General features: G+C 44.5%; 1 protein-coding gene across 4 annotated transcripts in view; it reads right to left on the bottom strand.

The window, feature by feature from the left end:
- Positions 1 to 5,402: 5,402 nt before the first annotated feature.
- THOC2 (THO complex subunit 2) overlaps positions 5,403 to 7,011 on the bottom strand; it is a 45,904-nt gene continuing 44,295 nt past the window's right edge. For all 4 annotated transcript variants that reach the window (XM_065077951.1, XM_065077954.1, XM_065077953.1 and 1 more), the window contains exon 39: positions 5,403 to 6,271. The gene's annotated coding sequence lies outside the window, so the exon portion shown is untranslated. The remainder of the gene's footprint in view (positions 6,272 to 7,011) is intronic.

Raw genomic sequence — 7,011 nt, 5'->3', positions numbered from 1 at the left:
CATGATGCTGGTAATGACTGGTGCTTTAGATGATGTTTAGCACATAAATAAAGTAATTGACCAATTAATGAGCATGTGGCAGATGCTTGATACGCTGTAATAAGTAGGGAAATGTATGCTCTAACACAAGACATTGGCAAAAGGAATATAAAAGCGGAGCTGCAGTCTGTGCAGAGAGCAGGAGCGGTGCCCGTGTTCCAGCAACGAGCAGTGGTTGGGGGCAAGGCCACAGGTGCTGGGGGGACAAAGGGTTTGGTCATCACTGAGCAGGGCCCAGCAGGTGGTGAGAAAAAGGGATCATGCCAGAAAACCACAGCCTGGGGGAGTGTGGGACCAGCGAGTCTGGGACCAGTGAGTCTGGGACCGGCCAGCTGCGCCCCCGGCTCCTGTCTCTGCTCTAAAACCCCTTTGGCCATTAAGACTCCAGTAGCGTGTCTGCGTTCACCACCAGCCTGCAGGCGCCGTGAGGATGTGGTGGCAGCTTTAGCGCTGCCCGTCTGCTCAGCGGCACAAGAGAAGCCACTTGAAAAGCTCAGAGCTGCAGGACACAGGGCCCGGCGCTGCGGTCCCCGGAGCAACACTGACATGCAGCGGCCAGTCACCCGCGACCCGGGGATCTCACCCATCCCACGCCCAGCTGTGCATGTCCCACTGGGACCCCAGGGCTCCCCCAGCACCTGTCACCCGCTGGAAGAGCCCCAAGGGCGGCAGGACCCCAAAGGAAAGGTGAGCCCCAGCCAGCCCACCCATTCTCGCTCAGCTCACCCTGCTTATGCCCCCATTGAATCCCGTCTCCATTTAACGAACTCCTTCCCACCCGTGCTGCCGTGACAACCTCCCACACAGGACTGGCTCTTTCTGAGAGGGAGGGGTGTTTGCTGTGTGCTCAGGGAACAGATTTTAATATCATTCGGAGCTTTTCAACAAATATTGGATTTTTATTCCAAATATGGGCTGAGCAGGCTAATTACCAAAAACCTACAAAATTAATGTAAGGGCCACAGTTTGATCTGAGACAAATAAATATAAATGGTATTTATTTAATATTCCCCTGCCCTTTAAACAAGGGAAGTTTGCCATATTCAAGTAAAATAGCTAATTATAAAATAGCTGAAGTTGTGACCTATCACAGATGCTGCAGATTACACAAAGCAATTATAATATCACATCAGAATGGGTGCTTTATATCAGGTTTTCCCCAGGGGCCAGGACTGTGGCAGGGTGTGCTGGCTGGGCTGCCTTCCCACTCACCCCCCATCCACCCATTCAGTTCTTCCTCACAACCCTCAGATTTAGCCAATGGGGTAAATGAGAATGCCAGTGGCACTCCCAGCCACACAACCTGGCCGGCTCTGGACACACAGTCCCTTTCTTTCACTGCTTTTCCCAGCCCTCTGGGACTCTCTGACCCTTTATTTCCACTCAAGGTCTCTGGCCTTCCCCCCATCATAAGCTGCACTCTGCATACAACTCCAAACATGCCTAAACCCTCACTGATGTCTCCACACATGCAGCTGAGTCCTTGCAGAAACCCACAGAGGGAAGAAGGACCAGCTTTCTGCTGGAAACTTTTCTTGTAGGAGAAAACCTTCCCATAGGAATGCAAATGGCAAAGAAACTGTTCCTGTGGCTCCTTTGAGGCAATCAGGACATTGTGGAGCACATCTGCATTATCCCAGCTACAGCGTGTGCTTCCACAAAGCACAGTACTTCCCTTCTGGCTGCTGCAGTATCTCTGTGCCTGCCCCACTGGTGACAGGGGCAGGGTGAGCATCCCTCACCCTGTATCCCTTCTCCTCTCCCACCGCTGCTCATGGGCCCCTGTAAGTGTGATGCTACTCCTGCCAGCTCAGTGGCATTGCAGGTGGAGGACAAGCCCTCCCGCCAGGGCTTCAAGCTGAATTTTAAATGATTGTTTCAACTATGTTGCTGCCAGTCCCCTGTTCTGTTTGCAATCACAGGATGTTCAGCGGCCCCAGGGTGACCTGTTCCTTTGCCCAGCCAAAGCCCCTCTGGCCGTGGCAGCTCCCTGGGGACACGGCTGCACCGCCAACCAGCCAAAGCCTCGGCTCATCCGTGCTCCAGCCTGTCCCAAGGACCACAGTGACTTCGTTGGAAGTATTTCATCTTAGACTGCCCTAACGAGCTAATTAAAAGCACCTGTGTATTTAGCAAGGTTACACACCTTTTTAGTAATTCTTCCTCTCCTGTGATTTGTTGAGTAACTCTTACCCAATTCTTTTCCCAGTTTCTCCTTGTCCTTGCCCTGTGGGCCAGGGGTTCATAATCTTCTCCAACTCATTCAGAAATAACCTCTAATTAATAAGTACAACGTTAATCAGAAGAGTTTTAATGATCAAGCTTTTCTTAATATTTAGTACTTTCAAATACAGCTACCAAGACAACACCCCTGTCCCAAATCCCACATTACTGAAGACACAAACTGGCCTTCACAGAGCACGAGGGATGCTCAACTTCTGGTTCAAGCTCTCTTTCTCTCCATTATGTTTAAAACAAAACCCCACAATATTTGGAAGAGAAGTAAGCCACTGTGTTTAACAGTATTAATACTCAATGCAAAAAAAGGATAGTTCTTCTATCGTTACAGACAGCAAATATTCTATTAGCTACAGGTTTGCTTTTGTTAATGTTGAATCCATGCAAAAGATTTATTTCTAAACACTCCTAGGAATAAAACAAATTAATTTGCTTTGTGGGCAGTACCTGTAGGCCAAGATCATCTTCTGCAATTAAAAATCTGTCAAGTGACAAGTTCTTACAAAGCTGTAATCTTAAGCAGGCAAGTGCTCCATCTCAGTCACATCATCTGCTTTAGAGCCAACAGTATCATGGAGTCAGTCGTGGCAACAGCTCAGATCCCCGTCATCTCTCACAACACCCATGCCCATTGCTTCAGACACAGACAGGGGCACGTTACACACTATTTTAAGCAGAGAAACAGGATTCTCAAAGGGGAAAAAAATGCTATACTGCAGTTATTTAAATAAGAGACCTTTACGGTGTCAGCATAACATATTCCCCATCGTCACATTTTTTGTGAATCATCAGTTGTTTAAACGACCAGTTAACCAATTCATGGCGAACTTTTATTGGGCTCAATACTGTGGAACACACTGTCAGTTTAGCACAGGAAGTACCTTGTTCTAAACAAGCACTGATCGAGCTCCACGGAAACACCAGCTCGAGCCAAACGCCACTGCCTGGCCCGGCCTGACCTGCTGCTGAGGTACAGACAGACTCATGTCCGTCACCAAAGAGCATCCCTCTGCGGAGAAATGACCCTTGGGCTCCTTGTATGATTTTTCTGGACAAGGGGAAGAGCAGGAAAAAGCAATACAGGTGTGACACTCCATATAGAACAAAACAGTGTTGCTTAAACACAGCATATAGCAATTAACTTAACAACTTAAAACAAGATTTATTTTTAATGTCACCCTTATTTCCTTGTGCACTTTTAAAGTTCACATAAACAGAATATTGAATATTTAAATCTATTTAGCATGTTTTGCAGAGCAATCATTAAAAATCAGTTTGTTCTCATAGAGCTGTATTTTATATACTTCCCCATGAGCAAACCCCCTTTCCCGAGCCTGTTCAATAAGGATTGATCTCCCCCTGTGAAGTTGATTTGTATCAATTTCACTAATTAGCAGCGATGAACCTCTTTCTGGGAAGACACGGCCAACAGAAAGCATTTATGGGAATCATTGCTGCCACAACCATAGTGCTTAGTGGAGGTTGAGCAGAATTAAGGCAGAGACCAGTACATGTGCGGATGGCAGCGACACAGACCGTGACAGTCCCACGGGCAGAATGGATTTTCTGCTTGTCAATCTAAAAGTGTAACCTTGAAAAACACAGTCATCCTTCCCTGTTAGGGACCATCAAAATGAGAACACACTCCTTTATGTAATAATTCCAGTATTATAGGGACTGGAATACATTAGAGTCCTGGGAGAAGTTGTACCTGCAAGAAATCTCAGTCTTTGTTATCAAGATTACCACTTTACTGCACTTAAATCTTTCAAGCTACTTAGATCCCACACCTCCTCAAAGAAACTGCTCCTTACCTTGCATGACTTCATCTTTTAAAATAATTATTCAAATTAAAGGGACTATGATTATCTTTGTGTTCGCTGTGCCTTTTAAAAATAGAGGAAAGCTTCACTCCAGCCTTTGGGCAGCAGCTGCGACATCCCTCGCTGCTTCTGCTCACATTCTGCAGCTGCACGAGGACCGAGGCTGTAAGGCTTTTCAGTTCCGCTAATATTTCAGTGTTAATATTGTGAAACACCTCTCTCTGGCATCAGACCCTCTCCTCCACACCGCAACACAGTTTTATTGTGTTGATATTTAGAAGAAAGCAGATCCTTACCAAGTGGAGACGGAAGACACAGTGAACACCCAGGCTGATCCAAAGGAACTACTCGGTGCAGTCTGATATTACAATGCAACTGCTTTGACATGGGAAGTGTTCTCTCCCCATCTAGGTCACTGCTTCTCTCGTAGCTGATGCCTGCGAGGGACTCGGCTGGGCTGTCTGTCTGTCCGTCCCATGAGGCTCCAGGCAAATACAGGGGCAGATGTGCCCAAAGGTTCCAGTACTGCAGGTCCTGGAGTGAGAACTGGCTGCAGAGAAACAGTCTGAGGGATGCACCATCTTCCAAACTTCACAAGAATCTGGCTGTAACAGGAGCTCCTGCTTTCTGGTGGATACATACTCATCAGGTATTTAAACTGCTGCACCCAGGCCAAAAAAAGCTCAGCTTCCGGTAATACCTTTTTAATCATCAAATGGTAAACCAAGGCTCCAGACAAGGCATTGGAATCTCCTCCAAAGAACCCAGATCTTCTAGTTTAAACAAAGCAGAGATTTCTACTGAAGTAAAACCACACCTCTGGGGGGATATGGGTGGAAGTCAGGCATGAATGGGACCTGAAGACTTCCAGACCTGAAGATTTCTTACCCAGGTGACATTTGAGAGGGCAGCTTCACCAAAGTGACCTACCACGCTGTGTCAGAAGTCAGGCAGAGTCCCTTTTTGGTCAGGTGTTAAAATTACACTGGTTGACCTGAGTGCAGATATTTTCAAGAAACCCTAAGTCAGTCTAAGTTGACTGAATTAGGAAATGGGGGTTGGAGGGAGGGAAGTGCCAGAGATTTTAATGAGCTTTGGATGAGGGACAAATGCCTCAAGATGTAAACTTGATGGAAGGCAGGAAGGCAAACCCTGAGCTTCTGGAAACCCCTGGAGCAGCGTTAACATGGTCAGGTAACCACCCTCTGCACCTGCGGGACACAAAACACCTCTCCCAATTCCAGCTGATACCCACTGTTCTTAACAATACACAGCGCAATAAAGTGACCACACACAGAATGATTTACGACCCATTGAGAAAACTATTGTTTATTTAGAAAAAAGGTTACACTGGTAGAATTCAGCAGATAAAAAAATTCTTTTTCTTATTTTTTTTTTTTAAAAATGTCGTTGTGAAACTTCTCAGACTAAAGTTCAGCAATACAAAGCTCCTGTAGCTGTAATTGAAACTTAATTTATTTCATTTTTGAAGAGAGCATTTCCAATCAATCGAAAAACAACATGACAAACAAAAGGTGTGGCAAGGGACAACTGAGCACAGGTTTAGGTTGGGTTGGGATGGAAGGGACAGGGTTCATTCTTTGTATCTTTAAACAAGTCAACGTTGTACACAATATACAAATAATCCCTAAGCATTGCATGAAAACAGTGCTCCCACTTACTTTGTTTTTTAGTCACCGATATTAAAAACAGGCCAAGTAATAAATAAAAACTGAGTTTAAATGAGGTAAATCCAAAAAGGTTCAGTAACTGTTTATTTGTGGTTTTCAAACATCTAAAAGAATGCATTTCAGATTGAAAGAATTACTAAACTCAGGCAGTATTTTCGACAACCTAAAGTGGAACTCTGTACACGAGACCTCATTTGCACTATGGCAACTGTTTGTTTGCAGCACATTGTGCTAAAATATGGAATAGGTAACACTTTCAGCCAGGTACTGAAAATAAATGTGTAAGAAACTAAGCAACAAGTTAAAATACAGTAATGTACAACTCAACAATTAAATCCTCAGCATGGGGAAATAAAGCAGAGAACTGAATAATTTAAGGAGATGCAGATGGGTCCTCTTCATTCACAAATTTCTGTGCAATCTATATTCTGGAAAACACATTTCTGGTCACAGCTGGATATCTTCCCATTTTAATCTCACCTGCAAGGAAGGCACACACACAATTGGAATTAGGTGTCGTTCAAGTGAAAACTGATCTCACAGCTGAGCACGTTACTCCATTTGCAATTCAAAGAATGAGGGGGAAAACAAAACTATTGCATCGGTCATTCATTCCCTAACAGCAAGAACTATATTAATGCAAGCACTGCCTTGTAAGTAGTGCAATATCAATTTAAAGATACAAATAAGAAACAAGTAGTCGATGATGAAGGGAAGTAGTCTTGTAGGGGTACAACCCCCTCAAAATGTTATTATCTCTGAGTTAGGCAAGAAATAAATAGAGTCAGATGTTGTGCATTAACAAGAATGTTATGAAAGATTTAACAAACAGGAACACAGGATTTAGATTCCACAACAACCCATTTTTTTCATCCTTCACGAGGCAAATGAAGGGGTGTTGTCAGTATCATAGGCCAGATGCTCCAGCTTAGTTCATTACACAGCTGGATGTGAATTTGCCTGTGCAACTGACATTCACCTAAGCATTTGTTGCTTAAATCATGATGTAGTCAGAAAAGCACATTTGTGCTTTTCTAATTGATGACAACCCTCATTTTATATTGAATTGCTGGTCAAGGTAAAACTTCACATTTTATTACTAAAGAAGCTGCAAGTCCTCAGTAGTGAGCTTCATCTACTAAGACTGTCCCCCCCACACTTTTTTTCCCCTCAAAAGGAACATGTGAAGAAATGGGAAAAAGATGAGGTCCATCCACAAT

The sequence above is a fragment of the Columba livia genome, chromosome 12 (genome assembly GCF_036013475.1).
Source record: "Columba livia isolate bColLiv1 breed racing homer chromosome 12, bColLiv1.pat.W.v2, whole genome shotgun sequence".
NCBI classification, from domain to species: Eukaryota; Metazoa; Chordata; class Aves; order Columbiformes; family Columbidae; genus Columba; species Columba livia.
Note: the sequence above shows the minus strand (reverse complement) of the source record. Positions and strands in the feature narration are given on the sequence as shown.